This window comes from Xiphophorus hellerii, chromosome 23, assembly GCF_003331165.1.
Source record: "Xiphophorus hellerii strain 12219 chromosome 23, Xiphophorus_hellerii-4.1, whole genome shotgun sequence".
In the NCBI taxonomy this organism is placed as follows: domain Eukaryota; kingdom Metazoa; phylum Chordata; class Actinopteri; order Cyprinodontiformes; family Poeciliidae; genus Xiphophorus; species Xiphophorus hellerii.
The window spans coordinates 9,482,899-9,509,128 of record NC_045694.1 but is presented as its reverse complement, the minus strand read 5'-3'; the positions used below and the strand labels follow the sequence as shown (position 1 = coordinate 9,509,128).

The 26,230-nt window shown below is 37.7% G+C and overlaps 1 long non-coding RNA gene across 2 annotated transcripts; it reads left to right on the top strand.

Moving 5' to 3' along the window:
- Positions 1–1,044: 1,044 nt before the first annotated feature.
- Positions 1,045–2,110, top strand: LOC116713896 (uncharacterized). 2 transcript variants are annotated; one of them, XR_004337940.1, is made up of 4 exons: positions 1,045–1,360; positions 1,519–1,580; positions 1,661–1,723; positions 1,898–2,110. It is a non-coding gene; the product is annotated as an uncharacterized LOC116713896 (long non-coding RNA). The 2 variants fall into 2 exon arrangements; XR_004337939.1 differs by having other exon boundaries at positions 1,661–2,110.
- The last annotated feature ends 24,120 nt before the right edge of the window (positions 2,111–26,230 follow it).

Sequence of the window (26,230 nt, the reverse complement as noted above, 5' to 3'; positions counted from 1 at the left end):
ATGTTGGCAATTTAAAATCTCGGTTGGAAGAAAGTTACCGTATTGCTACTAGCAAGGCAGGAAAGAACGCAAGTCGCAATAAAGCCAGATTTGACCGGCGAGTGATTGAATCAACCTTGCAGACAGGAGACCGAGTTCTCGTACGAAATGTGAAGCTGCGTGGAAAACATAAATTGGCAGACAAGTGGGAGGAGGATGTTTATATTGTCCTCAAGCGAGCTGGAGAAATGCCAGTTTACACAGTTAAACCAGAAAGTAAAGATGGACCAGTGCGAACTCTGCACAGAGACTTGCTTCTGCCATGTGGATTCCTGTCAGTAGCTGCAGAAACTGAAACAGTCAAGCCTTGTCGAAACAGGAGGCCCAGAACAAGACAACGTCCAGTCGTCGAGAGTGAAGAGGAGATCATCTCAGATTTGGATGATGTACCTGATTGGACATTCTTCCCTCATGTTATGTCAAAACCTGATGCACATGTCGTGGTGCCTGAAACTCACAAGTTGAGTGAGCCTCCTTGTGCAGTCCGACACTCAGCAGAAACAGAGGAGTCTGAAAATTCCCTCTCACCTGATGCTCCAACAACTCAATCCCTTGTAAGAGATGGAAGTACTGGAGATATTCAGGGTGCATCAAGTGTCAACTCACCTGAAAATGTCAACTCACCTGAAAGTGTCAACTCACCTGAACAAGACAGATTATCCGAAGCAAACGTTTCACCTGAACTGAACTCAGTAAACAGATCCCCTCAGTGTTTCGATTTGCAGCAATCTGAAGAAACTCCTCCAGATAATGAGATGAGTTCAGATGCAGCATGCAATGATGGGTTTTGTGAAGTAAATGAACCTGTCACTGCCCAGCCTGAACCTTTAAAGTTTCAGACTGATGGACTTCAAGATGCTGAAACATCTCTCCGTCGATCTCAAAGAGTGCACACAAAGCCTAACAGATTAGATTATGTAACACTAGGAAATCCTCTGATGATGGTGGTGAATTCTCTGTTCCAGGGTCTAAGTGATGCATTGACTAGCTCCTTGAAAGGTTTTGAGAATGTATCCCATAATTCCGTCAGGCATCCTTAAGCTGTGTGACTCCATGTCACATTGCAGATGCCCAGGGACGGGCATACCCTTCAGAGGGGAGGGTGTAACCCACATAAAGTGGGTATGCCACTTTAAGAGAAGAGGTTAAGGAAGCTGGGTGGTCTGCCTGGCCAATGAGAAGTTTGGTTTCCAGAGCGTCTGGACCAATCAGGGTGCAGGCTGCCGTTGTGGATCCCGCCCTTCTCCCCCGGGTCTGCAGTACCGTTGGTTTTGCTCTAGAGATCCGACGCGGTGAGACTGCTGAGCGGGGCAGCGCCAGAGTATGTATCCCAACAGTTAAAAGTATTTTTTACGTGCTGTATTAACTGTATTGTGGATAAACTCTTTTGTAAATAGATTTTATGTTGATTGTCCAGCTTTTGTGCTGGAAATTATTTATTAAATGAATACAAACTGAACTTCAGTTTTTTACCGTTAGAGCCGTTAGGAATCGTTGGCTCTTTCTGGCAGTTATTTCAGCTTGTTCTTCGTAGATAAAAGGTAAAATTTAGGCTTTAACATAATTTTATTTTATTAAGTTTATATTATTTAGATCAAATATGCCTTGTTACATCGTTTAGTGCCCCACGCATCCGGATTGAGACCCACTATACGGTTGTCTGAAGTGTGTCGCACTGAGATCGGTGAGCATATTCGGAGCCTTTTATTTGTGTTTTTGTCGTTTGTTACATTGTTGTTAAAAAAATATCCGTTGTTTTAGTAACTAGGTAATGTTTTGTTACTGTGTTGGAAAGAAGGATTAAAGCTAGAACGGCTTGGTAAAGTCCTGTATTTCTGCTGGTCCTGTCTGTTGACAGGTCAGGTTTTTTTTTATACTGGATCATTCCTGAAGTGGATCCCTCCTTTGATATTGATGGCGAGCCTTCCCACCTGGACCTAAAGAGAGAACCAGATTTCGTCTATCCCATTTGGAGTCATGCTGCACCCTGCGGTGTGGTAGGAGAGCAACATACATCTTCACACACGGTTATGTGTGAAACCTACAACTGACATTCTCCATTATTATTGTTTTTTTATTGATTGATTTTTGGACAATACTGTTTGGATTGTTTTATTTCGGACATTGTGACGCACAGCTGTGGTGGAAATTCTCCTGTGAATGAAGTTGAATCAAACCAAATTGGGATTAATTTGATTAATCTGCTGACTAATACAATTTGGAGTGCAGATTACCAGGGTGCACCCGAATTATTTGAAATTAAGAATTAGCACTTGGCCAAGTATTATTGTTATTTCTTTTTTTTTCATTTTATTGTGTGTAATTGTATTTTCATAATTGTGTGTTTTGTGCAACTGTTAATTGTGTGTTTTCTGTCACTAAAACCAGTTCTTTAAATACACCCAACTGCCCTTGTGTGTCATTTAAACACTCCACTGTGCTCCGATAGCCGAACCTATTGGCCCATTTATCCAAAATATATGTAATACCCTTCTCTACTGTGTTACATACAGTTTAGTAAAAATACTCCTAAAATACTCCTAAAAGTAATTTAAAAAAAAAAAAAAGTTTCTCAAGTCAATGTAATTGAGTAAATGTAACTATCCAACTCTGGGGTTAAAGTCACAAAATACAAAAACTAAGATGATTCAAATTCAGTTCAATGTTTTAAAATTCCAAAACAGAGAAAGACTCTACCAGCAGAAAAAATTAAAGTTTGGAACAATAGTTATTAAAAAGTGAACAATATTAAACAGTTCTTGCAAAACTCAAGTCATTTGTGTCTAAAAAGCCAAAGAAATCTGGCAGTGCAGTTGATTTATGCTCCAGAATCAGATAGATATGTAGAAAAGTGATGCAGAGATTATACTCGTTAATTTGGTTTGATTTATAATCTCTGGCCATTTGCTGCAGCATCATGTCTTCCCCTATTTTCTCCATACTCAGTGTTTAACAAGGGCCATCAGTGAAAACTAACAAAAAAGGAATGATGGAATATGTTTCTCTGAAACACCCCATTGCGATAAAGCAATGAAAAATAAGGCAGATAAAAAATGTCTTTATTGTTTGCTATTTTTGTTCCCTGCTACATTTCTGTATGACAAACAGAAATGTTGCTGTTATTTATGTCGACCTTTACTAGAGGGGCTATATCTGATACATTCAACCATTTCCAAAGCCCACTGGCAAGACACCAAACACATAATGTTTGTGAATTGTTGCTTTAAAAGTGTATATTGTTCAGATCATGATGCTGTGTTCAGTTTTTGATGCCAGATTCAATCACTAGAGTGCTCCATTATCATCCGTCACTGCTTCCTCCACACTTCAGGCACAACCCATCATCCTGCGACTCCTTGCCAAAAACAATGAAATTTATCCAGATTTCTGCCGGGTCCAAGACCGCATGGATAACAATGACCCTACTTACTGATTTAACAAATGTTTGCCTCTTCTGGCCAACAAATGGTCTGACACATAACCCCATTCAGCAAAGTGCATCATCTTTCTTATGCTCCCCTCTTATAGATTAGGCTAACAGGACAACAAATTAACATGTACGATTTTGAGGTTGTAGTACAGAAATGTTATTATGTTTGGATGGACCAAAGCTTGTGGTTTTAAATTCACATCATGCTGGAGCAATGAATATGAGAGTGGTATTGATTTTATAATCTGACCCTTGGACAGAGATCAAAACAATTCCTCAAACTATGGAAATATTTGTTTAAACGAGGAGGAATAAAGATGAGGAGAAAAAGGCTTTAAAGGAAAAAGATTCTCTCTGGGGTTTGATAACTTTGACTTTGTATGGGTTACATTTCTAAAAGCTTTTCCTCCATGTTACTTTCTTTCTTATCTATCCAGTGCACCTGTAACTGAGACTTTAAGCAGCAGCTGAAGTTTTTGCATGCTCAGCCACCCACAACTTTTCACACAAGTGTGTCTGGATGCACTAAATCGACCCAACATCTGTCTGATGTCTTAGTGAAGAGGCCGACTTTTCCCTTGTCCATCATGCATCAACCTCTCAAGAGGACCTCTAGCCACCTGCGACATCTCCTTTCAACCAGACAGACAGACTCAGCCCCGCCCTTCCCACCACATGAATAATGCATCCTCAACCAGTCAGCAGTGAGCTAATGAGTCAATTTCTTAGAGAGCCAGGAGAGACTGATACCCATGTGCTATGATGGTTATAACAAACCGTCACATCGCTCAGGTCGTACTCGGCAGCAGATGGCCAAAGGCGGGAGGTGATGCATTATGGGTCATACCGCTCAACCCTCCAGAGCCGTCTCACGGTGACAGGAGGAGGGTAGAGCCCACAGTTTGGCACGTTTGGTCAGATGAAGGTGTGTCCATCACAGTTCAAGGATGAACAACACTTTAAATTATGCTATGGTACGATTAGAGGCATATTAGTTTTATTCCACTGGTCAGTGGTGTCCAAAAGTTTTGCACCAAGGTCCAAAATAGTCCATGTGGGGGGTCAAAATGAGCAGTTTCTCTCTATTCAAAAACGCAAAACTAATGTTATTGTGAATTATTTGTCCACAACAATAAATTTAACAAACAATATTTTGGATGAGACCAACATTAGTATAACATTTGCCTTCATGTTTAAGGTTATTTACCTTTTTAGCACAGTTCTTTTAGATTTTGTTGGTCTATAAAATATCTTAGTTCATTTCCAGCAACAAAAATGAAAATGTTCTTTGGAAAACTTTTCTGCATTCAGGTAAGTATAATGAATGCGTGTGTCCACGTCTGTTTCTGAGTAACAAGTTGCTGGATGTTTGTGGCATAACTTTATATATATTTAGAGGTGCACCGATTGCAGTTTATTGGGGATCGCCGAACTTTAAAAAACATGATCTGTTGATTCCAATTTTGGCCGATGCCAATTTTTTTTGTCTGAAATGTGGCAAGAACGTTGCTGAGTTGGCAGCGAATTTGGCCCCCTCTGAAATACTCTTTTCACTTGTTTAGCTAAGATCTGCCACAAAGAACAGAAGAGACATTGGGGTCCAACCTCATACTAACAAAGATATACCTAACAAACTGACCTGTGTATATAATATGGCAATAAATGACTTGCTAGTTAGCAAAGACACTTTACTAATCAGATTTAAATGATTAATTACGCATGGTGGAATATATAATCACTTGAATGCCCTATTTTAGTGAACCACAGCTTTTGTTTGATTAGTCCCTGTTTTCCCAGAGTTATTCAAATCATGACCATGCCTGAAGCACATTGCTTGACCTTTTTAATTTCTTAATGGTTATATAAGACTTCGTTTCCACAGCCAGGATTTGAAGAGCAACGGAGTTCAGCTTTGATTTCATGTGATATGCTTGCCAAAAAATCCAAGTGCATGTCTCAACCAAACACACAATAATCCCAGAGGATTTAAAGTGTGACCGAGGCAGTTTAAGATGACTCCTAAAGCTGGAAAGCTCTTGTGACAATTACACTCTCTCCCAGTCCACTCAGCTGCTCTAACAGTCACTTGGAGGGAGAGAGAACTTCTTCCAGTGTCAGAGTGAAACACTGTGTAAAGACCAAGATTTCATTAATAATCCTTTCAAAGTGAAATGTCTGCCGCTGCAGTTTCGGTGTGATCGCACTGACAATCACTGCAGTCTGTGAGGCCGAGCTAAAACAAGGAGCTTGAGCCAGAGTACATGATGCAAAAAACCATAAAACAGGCAATTACAATCTTTATTTCATAGAACATTCTTAGCACAATACATTCCCTTCGGTTCTTGACTGCATTTTAACAGAAGGCTGCGCTTTTTGGAAGTGAATCAGATGCTTTATAACTCGGATGGCATCTTGATAATGTATGATAGCTGCATCCGCATTACAGTCTGAAAAATCACTCGCAGATAGCACCGATATGGCTTTAACACAAACCGCACACACAATAAGTCTAATTGCAAAACCACATCAACAATTAGTGGAGAATCCCCCTCCTAAACACAGGCTCTGCGCCACACTGTCTGGCTCCTGCTGACAGATCTTTATTAGCTTTAGGTGCCAGGAAGATGTGCATATTGATTACCACCTGCTTCATCTATCTCCCTCCAAACATTCATGATCTGCTAATTCATATTTCAAAAGCATCCATTTAGATGAGCCCTTGCAAACTGTTAATAATTAATGATATTTTTTAATCGTATATTTTATGATATTGCTACCAAAATATCATCCGCTGTCTGGCCTTCATCAACATTGAATAAAAAAAAAGAAGACAAAACAGAAAAGCAGTTTGTGTTCACCACGCTTTTCAGCTATAATCTGAAAAATGTGGGACAAATATTTAAATACTCCCAGGGTTGTTTTATTATGCTCACATAATGCAGAAGGTAAATAGGCACAAGGATAAACAGCTACTGAAAACAAGTGGATTGATGGATGATTATGTGAATACATGGAAAGATTTACATTTGCTTAGGATTTCATTATGCATGCATCAGTCATTCAAAACTCACACAATCAACCTGGCCTTTATGTGCCTATTTACTTTCATTTTTATAAATGAGCGTTTGATGCTTCACCATGCTTCACCCTGAGCCTCATCAATGGCAGCTAACATGATGTGATTCATAGCTCCTCTGTACATCTTTATCACAGAGATGCTTAATTACGTAGAAGTTCCCACTCACAGGACAAGTCAGCACAGGAGATTTGTCAATTGTCTCACAAACAGACAGTATCCCTAATTAAGTTTAATTTAATTACTTGTCTGCCTGTAATAAAAATAATCTACAAGTAGACGGTCTTTAGGTGGCACTGACAAGCATGCAGTGCATTTGATATCATACTGTATGTTCATTTTAGGCTTACTGAGACAAAAAAACTAAATTTAAATAATACGTACCACATTCCCACATTTCCAGTCAAAATTTCCCTGCATGGCCCCAATGGACTGAAAAGAAGAGCAGAAGATTGGACGGTCAGGTAGGCCTGCCACAATTACAGATTTAGCGGGACAATAAATTGTCCCAGAACGTGTTGCGATAAATGATAATGTTGTTGCTTTGAGACCATTTTCAAGTAATATTATAGCAATAATGGCACAATAATGCAAGAACACATTCTCAATGAACTTTAAATTCTAATGAACATTTAAACACTGGAGCTGGAAGACATTAGAAATATCAAGAATAAATAAATAAAACAACAGAAACAACAAATAAAATGAATTATGAAGTCTGTGTAAACAAAATTATCTTTCAAAAAAAGGGATAGTTGAGACCAAAACACCAGACTGAAGACTTATCATTCAGTTTTTGACAAAAAGAGAAAACAATAAATCAAGCAAATGAAAATTATTGAGTTTTTTTTTTTTTAATTTATCATGTGATTAATTGATTTATTGTTTATTGTGACAGGACTATGGTCAGGTTAAATGACACCCAGTGGATGGAAAAGGTGGGGCCCAAATTATCCCTAGATGTGTTGATTTTCCTAATGCACATTTGAGACCCAGCTAAAAGTGACACTGGGTACCCAACTGGTTTTGGATACCCAATAAAATGGGTTGTATTTAGTCAACCTTAAGTATGAGCCATTGCAAGCCTTGACCCACTTCCTATCCATCCACCCTGATGGAAAGTGCATGAGGTCCTCCATGGACACGGAGGAGCCGTCACGATCTGGGAGGTAATCCTACAGTAAAGTACGCACACCTGACAAAACGTAGCATTCAGTCAACTCTGAGAAGGCCGGAACTGACGGTAAAATGATTTATTAAAGTCATCCTTGTGCTTCATCCACCACCGTAAGAGCTAAACAACAAAAAATAAATAAATTACAATCGTTTTCATCGCTCGTTACATTTATACAATTCCTTTCATTAATCATTAATTAAACAATCACAGAATTAAAATACTTAAACTTCAATCGCCATTACTTTGTTCCCTTACTGACTGAAGCTAAATTTAAGCTGCGTTTTTCTGCCTTGCCTTCATTGCCGTTAAGCTGTCGTTTTGTTACCATGGATACCTTGTATGGAACGCTGCCAAAATAAAAGCACAGAACTTCAACGGCAGTTGCAATAAACAAAAAAAATCTACATTCATTTGGCCTTTACGTACTTTTTGGTTTCAGCACAAACTGGCGCGGTTCGTCTTCGTGCACACGCGGTGTTTCTGCCTCTGCTGTCACATCCATCCTAGCTTGTGGGTTTTAGTGTCAAACATTTCCCCGGTTCTGATAGTCAAACAAAGCTATTTCCGGATTAAAGCGCGCTGGGAGGGAGTCACGTGATGACGTCATCAAGACGTTGTATTCATTTTTTTTTAAGTTAAACTGAAAAACAGCTATTGAGAATGTGATCATTTTGAATTATTTTCTGCTTAGATGTTTATCAAACACGTTTATCTTTAAAATAAATCCTTAATGTGTAGACTTTCTGACCTTTGAACTTGTTATGTCTGTGTTTGCCCCTCTTCAAAAAATAAAAATAAAAAATTATTTATCAAATACAAAATTCAAAGACTTTAGAAACTCAAATTAATTCTTCTCTATGGAGCCTCAAAAGGGTCAAAATATTTGTGTATCTAAGGAAAAAAATTCTAACTGAATGTCAAATTTAGATCTCGAATTCCAACAAATATCAATGTGAATTTTTTACTTGAAGTGAAAATAAATGAAATTTCAACCAGGTAAAAATAATGACAGTGACATTTTTTAGGTTAAAAAGAATTTTGAATATATTTTGGCACTGAAAAAGTAAGTACAAATATGCAACATTAAAATTTCTGGGACATTTTTAAGTCAAATCCTGGTGACACATAGCCTTTGACCTTATATTTCTAGATGTAGTCTGGTTTCCAAATAATGTGACGTTTTATGATCTATCTAAAAAATACACTTTGCAGCATAGTCGTATGTCGAAACCAAGTTCATAGTTAGTCTATAAATTGTTAATCAGTTCACATTTGCAAACCCTTTAATTGTGCCTAATCCTTTCTGCATACTACAAAAGGCAGTGCTACTGCATTATGCTTCAGACCACTCTGCTGCTATAAAGAGTTCATTTATTTTTAGCCTTTTTCACATCTTCACCAGTGGTGCTAATAAGTGTGTGAAGGTGCCTGTGTAATAATTGATGCCTGGGTCTCTCTCTGAACTACAGCAGTCTGCATCAAACTGTCATGGTGTTTTGACATTTTACTTTTATTCAGATTTTGACCAGGCTTAGGCAACAAGAATGCAATATTTGAGAAATACTAACATCCAAGAGACTGGCTGTTATTTGTGTAACTTAGATGGTTTTTTTCCTCCTTTCTGAGTTACAAATTCAGCTACGTATTAGTTAGGTTTGGTCAGTAAAAGTCCTCCGAACTTCTGGTTTCCTTTTTTCCTCCTGATTGTTTTTATATCGGTGTAAAATCACGAGGAGCAAGTTATTCAAATCATTGGTCTCAATTAAATGTTCTGTTCTCACATAAAATATTTCAAAACGATATAAATTGCTAAAAAATAAATGGTATTTAAGTGATACATACTAATTGTCAAACAAATCTGTTCAACTTCTTCCATTTGAGTTTTTCCAAATGATTCTCTCAGCGCGTTTACAACAAGCAGCAGATTTCTCTCTCTCTCTCTTTTTTTTCCAGATTTAATGACTTTTGGAAACTATTTTTTAACTAAATTTGAGCTCAGACTCCCAAAATCCCTGCAAATGTTTCTTTGATTTGACCACATGCTGTGGGAACAGGCTGAATTATTCATAGACACATATACTGGAAAAAAAAAACTACTGGAGTTATTTTTATCAGTTCATCAGTCTCCATCGATATTTTCAGACCTTAAAGGAAAACCATTATTGCTGAAAATGTTTCCTAAATGTGAAGATTTCATCTGAAGTGACTTCCCTCATTTGCCAACGAAGGAGCAAGATCTGATTTTTAGTTTACGGCTAGAAGAGGGGAAAAAATTATAAATAATGACAGCATAAAATTTGCAGGGGAAGAGTTACAACATGTCTACAAATATGATGCGATCAGCACCGTGGATGTTGTTTTTTTGTCGAATTTTTTTTTTTAATGATGTACTAACCGTTTGGTATCATTACCCATTTCTGGCCATAAACACAAACAGAGACAAACAACAATGAAACTGGAGCTGACCAACAAATTCAGCTAAACTGGCTCAAAACGAAGCTACTGTAATATCAAAGGATGCTTGTTGTTTCTGGATGCAAGACAGATGGTTGTCGCTGATGTTGTTACTTTTTTTTAAATTTAACCTACTTTGTAAAAATGTAAAACTATTAAACTGACGTTTTTCTTCTTTTGTTTCAAATCAACAGGCTGTGCTTCACTGTTAAAGCAATTTAAGTATATCATTTTACCTCCAAATTGCAGTTTAAACTCATGCCCAGAGCAACAATTTAATAAACTCTTTATTTTGGGAAAAGAGGTCAACCTTATTTTCCAACCACCAACAGAATTAGCTTTCACCGCTTTCGTCTGTGTCCTTTTGATCGGGTTGTCAGCTGCCACAGCCGTCATGCTAAGACCTAAAGGTGGTGTTGATGATGAAGACCAGTGCAAAATAAGGAAATGGAGAGAGTCAAGTACTTCAAAGCTGCCTTTCTCACACATTTTATTTACTCTATTGTCAGAAAAAAAATTATATTAAAAAAAAATCGCCCTCCTTGTTGCATTTGAGTTTATGCAGTTTGACACTGCAAGAGTAATATCCAGGTAATTATTACATTTCCCCGTCACATTTCTGTATTATTGTACATTAATATTTAAGAGGATTCTGTTTTAGAAGTTAATCAGGATTTTCTGGCTGGTGGAATAAATATTTTTCTAATTAGGAAAACAGAAGGAAAAACTAAAATAGGCTAAATAAATTTGCTTGTAGAAGTGGAAAATTTGTAAACATAAACTTGTTAGCTGCCCCCATACAGAGCACTCTTCAAATAGAAATTACAGTCTGAAAAGTTAAAAATTTCACAAAAAAGCATAGAAAAAAACTCACAATTTGTCTGACCGGTAATGTGGTTTGAGGATATTTTATGTTTAAATACAGTGAGTGCACACAGACAGACGGCATGCTGGAAATAAAACCAAACTGCACTGGTTGAAAGATTACAAAATTGTTCCTCACAATTTATACAATAAATATCCCCTCAACAGAAGTTTAACTTTTTCAGTTTGTTGTTTTGCTTTTGTAAAAAAAAGAAAAAGAAAGTAAAAAAGAAAACTCTCTTATCCACTGCATGATTGTCATTGAAAGTAAGCATTTAGCATTCTCTCTTTCCTGAACATCCAATCTGGTTACTGTGCAAATAAAATCCGTCAATAGGTGCAGTTACTGACGCAAAAACATAATATCTCATTAAATATATTAAAACACTTTCTTTTTAAACAAGTAGCTGTAGGATTTTAAAGTGGAAATCAAAGAGAAATTTGTAGTTGTTAGCTTGTATTGCTAATAGCGGTTAGCCTGGTTAGCTTGTATTCAAGTTAACAAGGCAGATTGGTTTTTAGATTTAAATAGTATTTCATGTAAACCTGTAGTATATAGGAAAAACATACAACTGATACCATCGTTGGTTATTATGATGGAAACATAAATTGTGATAATCCAATATTTTCCAGAATCCTCTCCTCCTTTTACTCACCATACCTGATCTCTGTGCTTTGCTATCTTGGTCACTGTGATTTATATCAGTTGTGTGCAAACATGACAGTTGGTTCAAAGGTTCAAATGTGTTTTTGGGAAACCAGATTTTGTTTTATTTTTTTATCTAAAAGTTGCAGGATGGTATATCTCCAGGACTGGACCAGGTAAGGGCTAGAGAGTAGACGGAGCAGTAAGTCAGTGGTTTTACCGTTTGGTTCAGCTCTTTCTTCACCAGACTGGAGCAGCTTCCTCTTTCTGGCAGTTTGTCAGTCTTTCACTCCATCCTATCATCGCTCATAAACAAGACATACAGATACTTGAACATCTCCACAGAAAGCAGGTCTTGACCTCCAACCTGGAGGTCACAATTCACCTTTTCCCGATAGAGATCAGCTTCCTCAAACATCCCAGGTATTTATGAAGCCTTTGCTTTACTTCCAGAATTATAGATCCTTCCAATTTTCATACTAATAACTGAACATTTTTTCAGCTCTTCTTTTTAGGTGCAAAACTTCTTTTGGCCTTGTATTTATTTTTTTTCAAAATTCAGTATTTTATAACGCCTCTCTCACCTTTTTAAGTTCTACAACCTTTTGTTCAGTTCCTGGTCTGCTTCGGTCCAAGGCTGTTAATGAAAAGATGCACACTGCCCACATTTCACTTTGCTTATATTTTATTAATCCCTGAAAATAATCAAAAGTAACACAGGCTAGTTTTCAAACTCTCATCCACACCTGCGAATCAAATCTGCTTCATACTTCCTGGCACCTGCAGGAGTGACTGTTATTAACAAGGTCAGGAGAAAAGAGGCATCTGTTTCTGCAAAAAAAAAAATTAAAAGTTGTTGACAGTAATACATATATATTCATGTCGACATGTCAACATTTCCAAATGCCTATATCATATCTAGCCGTCATTTGGAAGAGGAAGATTGAGCGGAGCCCAGGTAAGCAGTAAATCAGGCATTTTATTTCAAGCCTCCACACGCACTGGTGCAGACATGCAACACAGAGGATCCAACGAAAAACCAGAGACACATGTGAACTTAAACATGAACAGGGAAACAATCAAGAAAACAAAAACCACCGCGTCAATTAACGGCCAGGCGGAGGGAATTAAAGAGAAAACTCAGGACTAAAACCCGGATCATGACAGCCTGCCTTGCTGAAAATGCTTCATGCTCCTGGGTGAGTCGCAGCGGAGGATGTAGAAATGCCCTCAGCCTTTCCTGGCCTCGCTTTGCACCTTTTTTCTGTCTGGGGTTCATCGCCGCCGTTATTGTGAAGGGCCTCGATTTGAACAGGGCATGATCCATGATCCAAAAAGACACGGTTTCAAACTGACAACTATTTGTGGAGCCAGGTCACAGTGGGTGAGGCTTCTTGTGTCTCATCCTCCTTACATTGTTGGTAAGGTCATACGCTGCCAACTCACTGGCCTGATTGGCATGGAAGGCAGACGGTCTACTGGGGGGAGAATGAGGACTTCCTGCACATGCACACTTGGCACAGAAACAAGGTGTGGAGCTTACCCACTTTCTTTCCTGAGGTTTTAGCGAGAAGAAAGACCGTTTTGGCAGACGGCCTCTTTGACTCGGGCTTTCCCTCGGGTTCAGAAGGGAGCAGACAAAGGGCTCCTTGCATTCAAAACTTGGCTTCAGTACAAATCCTTCTGAGAAACTCATAAGGCTTCTGCTCTGAGTCTCCTCCAGAAAACTGAAAAGAAGCCGGCGAGACCCTTCAGTTTGGTTTCACTGTCTGAAATATGGGCACTGATGGTGGCCACGTGCCCCTTGGAGGTGGGGGCGAGTCGCCTGGGATCCAGGAGACGGTGCGGAAACTGCAGTGTGATTATAAAGCACCGAGGTCCAGCTACTGAGCGGGCAAAGCAGCAAAACATTGGGAGATGCACAGAAGGTTGACAAATTTGTTTGCGAGCGTTTTCTCTTACTTGCAGAGGTACAACAGATGTGTTGAAAACCACACCTGGCTGGCAGACAAGTGTCATTTTGTGTAAACGTCTGAAATTACTGTGAACTCTGACCTTCTATTGCGTAGATAGGAACTCCTTAAACTAGCAGGCCAGCTAGAAACTAGAAATAAACTATTTTAAAATATATATTCAGTTGAGAAACTGGTCAGTTTATATTTGTAAACAGATTCAAACTAATTTGGAAAATTTAAAAAGTGAGTAAATTGGTGGAGATGAAGTGTATAAAGAGCCAAATGTGCTTTTAACCAAAAAATTATATTTTAATTGTTAAATAAACATTATTGTTGGTACAAAATAAAAAGTGTGATTATTTAAATAAAACTAGAAGTAATTATTTTCAAAATAAATGCATCGTTTTTCCTTTAAACATAAATAATTTTGTAAATTATTTAATAATAACAGCAGTTGAAATTATTAAACAATTTAATATATTTATTTTAATATAAGCACAGTGTAAGTGTTTGCATCGCCATCTGATGTTCACTGGTAAGGCTACCGTAAAATTTACCCAATAAAAAATTTGACACATTTATACTTATTTTACATTTTAACATAATGTATAATAAGTATAAAATTTAACTACTGGTTTCATTAAACCTTTACTACACCAGGCAAAATGTTACTAACAATATCTTATTTACACTGTCTGCCTGAAAGTCCTAAAACACTTAAAGGACGGGTATCGTCTAAAATTGATTCTTCTGAGTTTATATCATTTATTTATTTAATACAAATAGGTTTTAAAAAACAAGAGAACAAGCAATCAGCAGGACAGAGAAAAACAAGTGGACACTTAGCCAAGAACAAAATCATTTGTTTTCCACTTTTCTGTTTTAAAAAGTTGTAGGAAGAGGTGAACACTTACTAAATATTACCCCTTATCTCAATTTAATGAAACATATTACCTACTGACTCAATAATTATCAGGAAATTGTAAATAAAACCATGTTATAACATCCTGTTATAATGTTATACCTTCCCCTGAACCTTTGCCACTTTGCTCCTCCAGACTAGCGGCAGCAGTAATTACCAAACACCTGGTGGAGCTACGAGTCTGCTGAGATCCTCATTCAAACTGCTTCTCAGTCCCATGTATCTGAAATAATGGTTGTAGACGGCATAATGGAGAAGCATTGCTGTGATGAAGGCGGCGTATCAGAGTACGAGCTTCTTAAAGAGACAGAGGCTAATTTTAAGGCATTAAGCTTGTATTAAGTTATGCTTGATATTTATGACTGAAGGTAACATAATTACTTGATTGTGTTATAAAATGTCCCTATGTGCCTGGAATATATATAATACTGCCACTTTAATGGACAGAAATATGGCTTCACTAGGATTCAAAACATTTTACCTGAGTTTCCAGGTTGCAGCTTATTATTAACAAGGGAGCTGAGAACTGAGGACAGAGCTTCACAGCTTCTCTCTGAGAGGTTACAGTCATTCAGTCTGAGGAGAGAGTGAAAAAACTCTGTTACTAGGCAATTCTTCAAAATTGTTTTCCGAACAACAAATATTTTGTTTACAAATATTTTTGTTTAGTAATCTATCAATTATTCTTATGATTAATCGAGTAATTGGATAAAAAAATTATAAAAAATAAATTAATGCTGCAAGCGGCGTCATGCAGCCCTCGCAGCTCAGCACCGCTCCGGCCTATTGGCCACCGCGGGGGTGCCGGCACTGCCACCCGCCAGCCACTGTAGACCCTCTGGCACAGTTCCCACACCCGTCCACCAGGCGATATGCACCTACGCATTCGGCAGTGCTCTCCGACGACGCACAAAAAATCTGGCAAATTGGGTGATGATATATAGCTGTTGCTATAAAAATTGAGCCCAGTGTTGCTGCGGCGCTAAAACAGCAAAGGGAAAAGGGCTAACGTACGGCTAATTCAATTAATTTTAAAGTTTAACAATAAAGCTGCACACGTGTTTGGGGTTTCTTCAAATCTTTGGGGGCAATTTGCAGTGACCAACTGACCTGACCTACATGTTTTAGGAGATGTGGGGGGAACCGGAGCACCCGGAGAAAACCCACGCAAACACGGGGAGACCATGCAAACTCCACACAGATGGTGTCTGTGAAGACGCAGCGCTAACCGCTGCACCACCGTGCTGCCCACGTTTTTTCCAATTGGGTTGGGAAGGGATCTATTTTCTAGTTTGTCAATGGGGGGAAAAACTTTTTAAATTTGGTCTTGACGGAGCGTGGCATGGCGCCCCGTTCACAGAGGCTACAACCTCCATGCGTTTGATTCCAGTCCTCGGTTCGTCTCCTGCACGTCTTTCTCCTTCTCTAAATCAATCAAAATCAAGAACTTTAGACACGTTCTTGATTGTCTTCACTTGTTTGTTTCTTTTTTGGCTTCTTCCATCCCAGAGTGTTTCGTACCTTCTTCCAAAATGAAATTTTAGACTTTTTCTTTTTACCATCTGGATTGTCCAAATCCTGCAGGATGGTTTCTCCAGCGACCTCGGTCTCTTCTGAGGATTCTGGATCCGTGGAAGAACCTGATAGAGGTTCTCCTGAGAGATCCTCCTCTGAAGAAACCTCTTGATTTAAGACTTTAACTTGGTTCTGTGAGTTTTCTTCCTTCTCTTGGGAAACTGTGATGGGTTGTTGTTGGAAACCTTCTTCCTCGGCTCTCAGAGTGTCGGCCAGCAGTAGATCGTCTCTTGCTCTTTGTAAATCATTTTTCACACAAATGAGCTCCTCCTGGTGTTTTTCTGCTTGCTGTTTAAATGCAGTTACTTCGGTTTCAAACCGACTGTTTAGCTCCGTGTACAAAAAGTTAACATTCTCCAGCTCAGCCTTGGCACTCCTTTCCTTGTCTTGCAGGATTTTCTTCTCTGTTGTTGTGATTTCTTGGAGGATGGCATATTCAGCTCTCAGCTTCTCTAGAAGCTTCTTGTCCTCCTCTGTTTGCTCCAGGTGAGCTTTTCTCTCCTGCTCTACCTGATGCTGGTATGTCTCGATTTCTCCTGACATTTTGTGGAGGAGCTCCTCCTTCTCAGCTCTCATATGGTCTAGAAGCTTCTTGTCCTCCTCTGTTTGCTCCAGGTGAGCTTTTCTCTCCTGCTCTACCTGCTGCTGGTATGTCTCAACCTCCTGCTGTAAATCCATATTGTCTCTTTCAAACCTACGTTTTATCTCCTCGTGCGAAATGTGAACCTGATCCAGTTCGTTCAGCATCTGCTTCTCTCTCTTTCTCAGAATTATAATCTCTCTAGCCATTTTTCGAAAGAGCTCCTCCTTCTCAGCTCTCAGGTTGTTGGCTAGCTTCAGACTCTCTTTCACTCTTTCTATGTTGGCGTCTTTCTCACGTTTCACCTCCTGCCTCACCAGAGAAATATCTGCTTCATACTTACATCGCAGCTCCTTGTAGGAAGTCTGGAGTTGGTCCAGTTCTTCTTGGACAGCCTCAGTTTTCTTTCTCTCAGCCTGTATTCCAGCTACAAATGCTTCCTGGCTGAGGAGGTGGGCCACCTTTAAATCCTCAAACTCTTGCTGCAAAGTCTTCTCCTTCATGTCTTTCACATCATTGTGAACCTTGGAAGCAGTGACATCAGAGTTAAGGTCTCCTGGATCACTGGACATCTCTTCCCTCTCTTCTCTCTCTAGTCTCTCTAGTTCTCTCTTTGCCTCTTTGACCTCGTTGATAAATCTTTCTCTGAGGGCTTCCTGCTGTTTTAGCCGGAGTTCCATCTCTTCCAGCTCGGCCTCCAGGTCGGCCATGTTTTCGTTGTCTTCTATCCTGGCGCTCTCCATTTCCTCATCTAAGATATCCAGATGTGCAGGAGCGAAGCTGCCTAGGGGGTCTTGCTGGACTCCCGTTCTCGCCTGGGGTCCCATCATTTTGTTGCAGTATTGCTGAAATAAGTGAAACATTTCTCCTCAATACAATCACTAAAGTTGTCAATTGGTAAACTACCTGAAAGAGCTTTGCGCACGTCTGAACTGGTCAGTGATATTGCAAGCAATGAAAAATATGCAGAATTGTGTCACATACAATTCTGAGTTGATGACATCACAGACTGCATCACCAGTGACATCACAGAATCTTCCTTTGCTGGCGGTGTGACATCATTCCACCACCAAATATCTCACTATTTATTCTTGTTTACATTCAAAATAGTCCATGATTCACTGGTTTTTATCCAAACTCATTTCCGTTTTGGGCCAGATCAAAAACCTGAATGTTCATAAAGGGCCTGTTGTGCCAGAACATATTGATGAAAACCAATTAAATTGTTAAAATATCAATAAATAGGTGTTTCAGCATCAATAAGTGTTTCTTAACCCTCTGATGCATGAATTATGATTCTTTGTGTCAGAATTTTTTTTCCATTTTTTAAAATTCTTTTCTTAAGGCATTAAAAAGGTAGGAAAATTTTTTTGTAAAAATTATTTTTTTATTTTTTTTTATTTTTATGTGATCAATTGTAATTTTGTCCAAATACAAAGTTGTTATTTGAAAAATACATCAGTAGTATTGTTCCTTAGGGGTTATCTGATGTCATAATATTTTTTTTACTTGCATGAGTCGTCTACAGTAGAAGGAGGGACCGGGTCGGTTCTCATGCTTTTTTGTCTGTCGGCCATATTGTATTTAACAAAAATAATTTCTTGCATTTGCAGCTGATGGCCAGTAGTTGATGGTATATTTTATGATGCATTAGTGTCCACTTCAGTGGTCTGTGTGCATTTATAACATAAAAATCCACAGGAAGCCCAAGAAAATGGCTTTTAGATAGCTGTCCACTGTAGTGACCACTATGCATGAAAGGGTTAAAATAACATAATATTGAACATCTTTTCACACTAATCAGTTCATCCAGGATTGTTTTTGTGCTTTTCTGCAATCAACATCACAGATTTTGTGGCGCTAATTTAGAAATATCTGTAAGGAATTTTTTACAATATTTGCGCTAACATATGATGTTAAATGTGATCTTTTATTAATCGGTCATGGACTATAACTTGACATCAGGTCAGGCTGAGACAGCAGGTACTTGATCCAAAATGTTTATGGTCAATTTTGAGAAAAAATGTTGATAAACTCAGAAAACATGTTGATAAACTCAGAAAACATGTTGATAAACTCAGAAAACATGTTGATAAACTCAGAAAACATGAGGGGATCTGTTGATTTTTGTGTGAATTTTGCGGTTATTTGTAAAAACTGGAGGGGCCCATTGCTATGATTTGGAGTCTAGAGGGCCACATAAAAAGCTATGGCGGGCCAGATTTGGCCCTCAGGCCTTGAGTTTGACACACGTGCCATATATGATAATCTATAGAACTTTTTTCAATATCTATACATTTTGATGTTAATTTTGCTTGTTTAGTCAAACATTTATTTTCTTTTGTATTGTGGAAAAAGAGAGTGGGAAAGAAAATTTATAATAAATCGATGTAAACAACATGAAAAAGTAAAAGATAAAAACTAAAACTATTGATTTATAAATCTTGTTGAAAGTTGGTATTACCAGGGTTTTCGACCTCTCCCCTGACGTCCTGAAAGAGGGTCAAAAGACCCTGAGTCCAAACTGACGACTCTGATGGCTCAAATTAGCCTCCCTTCTTCAATTGTAAATGTGGCCGTTGACCGTCAGGCCAGAAGGTAGGAGTGTGAATAGTTCATGTTGGGGGTGGGTATCTATGATACCTACAACTAGTCAGTTTAGTTTTGAAGCATACATGAAGTGTTTTTGGAGAGATGTGACCTTTTGCAGCTGATCCATGATGTTGTGCTGCATTATCCAGGTCATTTTGCCAAATGTACATAGAGTTTGCAAAACATACAATCTGTTTCAAAAAATATGCAAAGGTTTTTCTAAAAGAAATTAGTAATGTTTTTCTTTTAAATAAAGCTAAGTGGGTTTAAAATGACAGTTTAGAAATAAACTAACCAAATTAATTGTGTTGATCCACCTCAAAAAAATCATGCAAAAAGTGTAAGCAAAAGAAATCTGGGAGACTTTGCACATGCAAATTTGCATGCAGCCTTTTGTGCTGTGGAGGATAAATAGGTGACTGCTTCACCTATTTAGTTCACAAGAACTAATGGCATTTATTTCAGTCATAATCTTGCCGGGGGGTGACCAAGGTTCCATCACTATGTGACAGCTGGTCAGCAAACCTGGCAAACATGATTGACATGGCAGCACTGAATGCACATGTGCTTTATCAGGCATGCATTGGGGTGCGGGAGAGACGGGTGGACTTCCTGGTTGAGCTTGCAAAAGAGTTCGGTAACTCTCATGTGAGTGAGAAGAAGGCACACAAGGAGAAACTGCTTCGGCAACAACCTTCCACACCCAGCTCAGGCAAAAGGGCGAAGTGTCAGGTCAACCATCGATGCAGGACGCGTGTCCTGAGGCCGAAACATCATCAGTGACCCCTCACACCCCCACCATGGACTGTTCTCCCTGCTGCCCTCTGGAAAGAGGTTCCGCAGCGTCCGGTGCAGGTCCACCTGGTTCCGAAACAGCTTTTTCCCATTTGCCATCAGACTGCTGAACTCTTAACTGGACTGCACTCAAAAACTGGTCTCCACTTTATACCTTGCACATATACAGAGCTAAATAACTTCTATTTTACTGTCATTCCTGCACTTTATATTTTATATTTAGATTTATATTCATATTTTATACTGTATTTTATTTTATTCTGGAGTAACCTCACAACTTTGGAACCTCAAACATTGTCCTGAGCCGTATGCAACGAAATTTTGTTCTGTATACACCCTGTGCATTGAAAATGACAACAAAGTCAGTATAAGTCTAAGTCTAAGGAACAACTGTGCAACTGTGAGATGCGTTGAGGCCATTACCAGGGTAATTACCAGGGTAATTACCAGGGTAATGGCCTTATTTACAGAACAAAAGCGCCTGCTAGCTAAAATCCTTCAGGTCAGTCGACCCGTCTCTGGACTCCAAAGGTAGAAATGTTAAATGACCTTTCTCTGGTATTGCGTGTGTTAAGAGAAGAAATAGAAGTAGAAGACATTTATATACATACAATGAGCAAATTGTTCATACAAAACAATGCCATGACCTCTTAAACACTTTTTAATCTGTGTGTAAAAGCAGAAAATAAAACCAGTGTTGAGATGTAATATGCTAAAAGTTTGAATCATTTGCAGCAGGAAAACAGAAAGACATGAGGCCAGAATTATTTTTTATAGGGACTTTTAATGTATTAACATGGGAGGATCAAATATTGTATCTTGAGAGGGATTCTTGTCGTTGTAACGGATTTAAATAAGGAGGTAAGAGACCTGTTAGCGTTTTATAAACAAACAAGGGGCAGTGGATGTCACAATGAGACGGCAGTGAAGCCCAATTAACCTGAAAGTACAACAGACAATGACGTACTTTATATGAGAATTGGTAATAAATCAAATGACGGAATAATTTACTTATTATTTCTATACTTTTATTTAAATAAATACTCATTCTCCTCACAATATTTCATTTGCACATTATTCAGTTCTTTAATAACTGTTCCCAGATAAATGGTCTGTATTTGTCTGAAGGAAGCATCATCTGCATGTTTTTCTGTTTTCAGAGGAAAATAAAGATTTGCTGGGGTGACGGTAGGCTGCTGTCGGACTGCTATCAGGTAATTCAAAGTAAAGTCTAATCATCTTCTCACCGTTTATGTAATAAGACAGAATGCGGACAAATTAGAGTTTATGTCTGAGTTCTGAACAGTCGCAATGCTGTGAAGTGTAAATTTTCTACCAACAGAAAAGGAAATCAGCAAATATTTTGTGGTTCTTAGGCTACTGCCATTACAGGATGGAAGTGAAAAGCAATTACGCGTTTGGAAATCAACTCTGATGATGCTTCGGTCTGAGCCTGCAATCATTTTCTGGATGCTCTGAGGAATATTTCAAGAAAAAGTAACATAATTTACTTTTGAAATTTAGGCTCATTTTGCTGTTGTAATAAGACGTAACAAACTGACAGGTTTACTTTGTCCTACAAAATAAGAATACAGCTGCAGCTTCTGTTTAAAAACATGTTCACAGTGTTTACACAGGTACAAATTGATTTAATCATCTGCTGGGAATGTTGGTTTCATTCTCATGTTATCTGAGTCATCTGTTTTTGGAAAGGACTTTCTGTTTTTTTCTTATGTGCAATTAAATAATCAATTTTAAACAAATTATTGTGTGTGCACTCCACTCGTAGGCTAATAACTATTTGCATAAATAGGGATACCACAGCTTGAAATCAGTAGTAGTATCTCATTAGTTTTATTTCAGCTTGTCATGCAGGACAATCTGAATTATTTACTGTAAAATGATACAAATCACAAAACTGGTATAATTTTAACACATATGGAAAATGGAGATAACTCATTTATAAATAACTGTTGGCACTCATGGTGAAGATTTGTGTCGAGGCCCAGGTTAAATTAATGCTACATTTAAAAAACATAGTCCAACGATGAAAAGCACATATCATTTTTGCAACTTTTCCATTTTTAAATTTTGCTCAAGCTGGAAGCTTGTAACAGCTATATGCATTTCTACAACAAAAATGTAACAATATGTAGGCCTTCAGAGAAAAAAGGAGCTATGTTTTGAATGCTAAAATCTGGATGAAACACAGTAAACATCCATAAAGTGAATATTTGTGTCTTACTTTAAGTAAAGAGAAAGATGTCAAAAGAAATGCAACCTGAAAAAGTTGATTGTAGAGGTAAAACAAAAAAAAAAACGGCTACATATGGAGGTATTTAAAAGTCTGTCTTTAATCTGCCATAGAAAAAAAAAAAGACAATTGTCATTTTTAATTTGAAACACAAGAATGTTGATGACATTCAGATAAACTATTACTGCTCCAGTTCTGACCAGCATTGTTCCTCTGATGCCCACGGCGGTCAGCGCTAACATTTCTCCAACAATAGAATAGATTTCAACTTTCATACAAAGCAACAAAATGCCGTTTGCATCCGTCCAGAGAATAAAAATATATATTACAAATATACATTTAAGTTTTTAAAATATACTAAAACTGTAAGCATATAGATTATGAGTGTACAACCGGAGTAGATTATCTATACAGTATATACAGTAATGACTAATAGCTAAAAGTGCAGGTAAATAAATAGAATATCAGGTAATGTCACCACAATATTTCATATTAGAAAGACAAGTCTCAGTTTTCACTTCTCAGTGTTTAACGGAGGTAATGTAGATCTAAAAACGTTTTTCCAAGGACTTCACCTGTTGAATCATCAAAGTTCACCTGCTGCATCAAAGATTCACTTAAAACTATTTACTGGGTGGCAGGAAACCCACTCTCCTCATTTGGCCCAGACACTGAGAACAAAAACAACAACAAAGTTGGAGCTAATTATCTGTGAAATAATAATAAAAGTTTGTTTTACTTGATGAACTTTATGACCTGTAGTGTCCTTGGTTCTCAAGCTAATTTTCTAAGTGGTTTAATAAACTATCTTCTTCTCGTCCCCATCATTATTTTGTTCATTCCCTTAAATCTGAGGCTTTATTTTGGAAAAGTCTTCCAGTCAACATGATGTTTTTCTAGCATAGTCCTGTTAAATTAATATTTTGTTTTATAAAAAAGCTTGTTCTGTGACCACTGTAGCATTGGAGATGCTATGTCATGGTCCTTAAATGCTCTTTTATTCAGAAAAATGCTTTTTAAAACTACTAATCCACTTTTAAAACCAAGGTTTCTATCTTTATGATGCACGCTTTCATTTAAAAACTGCATTTTGTGTTTCTTTGTGTTGCCTTTGATTAATATTTAACTTTGTTTGATGTTCTGAAACACGACAAACATGCAAGAAAAAGGAAATTGTGAAATCTCAGTACTTTATTTTATACATTTATTTCCCCAGTAAAGAAGTTCACTTAAATTAAAGGCAAGATTTTTCTATATTTTCAAAGTGTGGTACTGCAATAACAGTGATTTATTTTAAGGCCATCAGCATTTTTACCAGGAAAGCAAATTAGATTTTAGACAAGGAGGAAAGTTATGAAATCTCGGATCCTTTGTTGGATCTGCTTTAGTGACTCAAAACCTATTTAGCTGATTTTTAATGTGTTTTAACAAAAGTATTCCCACATGATCTCACTTTTTGCGCCCAAATTATTCTTTTTTATGATGTTTCACCCCCAGAACTAAAACCTTTTGACTGGGTTTTATTTTTTACTCCCCTAACTTCATCTTTAAAGTTGTTTTATTTTTTTATTTTCCATGCATGTGAAAGCTGTGTGACGTGTTGAGGCAAAACCCTTTATAAAAACCAGCAGAGGTGACATGTTCTCGGAGCAGAGAGAAAGATTTCTCGACTCGGCTGTAAGCGCTCGCCACATTATAACGCTATAATATATGTAAAGCCGTGTCTTTATGAGGGCAGTATTAATGGGTGGGGTCGGTGTTACTGCCTTAAACAAGGGATTAGCCTGTCGCTGATGAGTGGGGACTCTGTGATGGGATTATTTACGTTGCTCTGGTAGCAGGGTGCAGGTGTCATTAGAAATACAAATCCCTTAATAAATTTCTGAAATGGGGGCAGTTTTTGAAGTCGGGGTGGATTGCAGAGAGCACCGCCTGGAACAATGTTCGTGTCATCTGGCATCCCGCTAAATATGCATCGCTAATCTGGCCGTGTTATTAAGTTGAGGAGTAAAAAGTTTTGCTTCACTTTGTCACCAGAATGTCTCACCATCAGCTGAAGGAGTGAAGTGACAATGCAGCAATCAGAGGAAATAATAGCTTAGACTTCAGACGGTGGGGCACCTGAGTCATAAACACTTAGATACTGTAATCCGATCAAAGGACCTTCAATTCTTTCTCTAATTCCCCTGTTCAGCCAGGCAGTGGCTTAGCATCAACTTCCCTTGCAGACGCATAGCATTAAACTTCCTTTAATCTCACACAGACTGTTGGTGACGGACACATTACTGAGAGCACTCGTCTTTACCCAAGATTAAGCATCGTAGCCCTGACTAATTATATGTTGTATACCCTGTAATAAAATATAATTAGGCAACTTTTGATGAGAGAAGATATTAATTGGTTGCATCATCAGCCCAACAATTCATCTGCTGTTGTAGCTTCAAGCAAAAGGCAGCTCTTGTTTCATTACTGTGATAAATGGACCTTCAGATTCCCCTCAAGTCAAACGTGCTGCTATAAATATTAAAATAAACATTGCAAACACACTGACCTGAAGGGACTTTTTGTGGTTTTTATATCCAACATTGAACATTTTAGAGAACATGTTTTTGATCTGATCAAATTGAAAGAAAAATATGCCATCTAAAAAAAACTGCAAAAGGTTTATTTGTTTCAATAATTTAATAAAAAAGCCAGTTGTTTTTTTTTTTTTACTATTATGGCTCGCAGCCTTTGAAAATTTTATACTTACATGTTCTGATATGTTTTGAAAAAAAATCTGCACCTACGTAAATATTTTGCAAATAATTTGGAGTTACGCTTTACAGAAAAATCTCCAAATTCTGCATTGCAAATAGACAAGGTTTATTGTTCAATCAAGATATTAAAAAAAAACAGAGTGACACCACATTACATTTTTGTATTATTAAATACGTATTTTCTTGCAACAGAGTTTCGTGAATTATTGCATAATTTAATAATTAACATATCTCAGGACTTTTTCTTGCACATGTGCACCAAATGGACAAAGAGTAACTTCCTCATATTTCACTTTGCAGAAATAATTTTGCTATTCCAGGACGCTACATAAATAATATTATGACTACCTTTTCATTTCTTACACAACAACCTTTCTGGATTACGTAAAAAAAAAAAAAAGAACCTCTAAACTCATTATACAAATACAATTTAAAGAACCTGAAGTTTTCACACAAGAACGGGTCATCACCTACCCCACCAAACACTTTATCTCTGTTTTATCTAACAGGAAGTTAGATAAAACATGATTGGTTCTCCAGTCGTTTAAAGCTCTTTAAAAATCCTTAAATTAACAGACTTCCAACCTCAACCATCGCTGCTTGAAGGGAACAGATGTTCCTACGATGCCAATTAAACCAGGGCAAATTGACAAAACCAAGCTGCCTCATCAGCCACGATGCCATTTCTCTTTATCAATTTGTGAACACAAGGAAGTCGCACTTGCTGCAGTTTTCTTCCAAAGCAGTCTCTGAAAACACAGTAAATCACAAATATAACTTTAATTTCAGCTTACTGTATTGAAAAGTTGAAAGTTTCCACATTTTTGCCATGTTGCAACCACAAACTTTAACGCTATTGGTCATTTATGTGATAGACAAAGTATTGTGTAGTTTTGAGTTTATTTCACTCTACAGAAAATAGTGACACTAATTTTCATAGTTTTTCAGAAAGTTTAGGAACTCCAGAGAAAAGTTTATTTGTTATAGGAATAAATACAGTCTCTAGCTCTCCAAATAGTTCCCATATTTCCACTCGTTCAGTCAGAAAGTTATTAAATAAAAAAATATAATATCCTGTAATGTATAAAGGTTGCATTTTAAGCTGCTAAAAT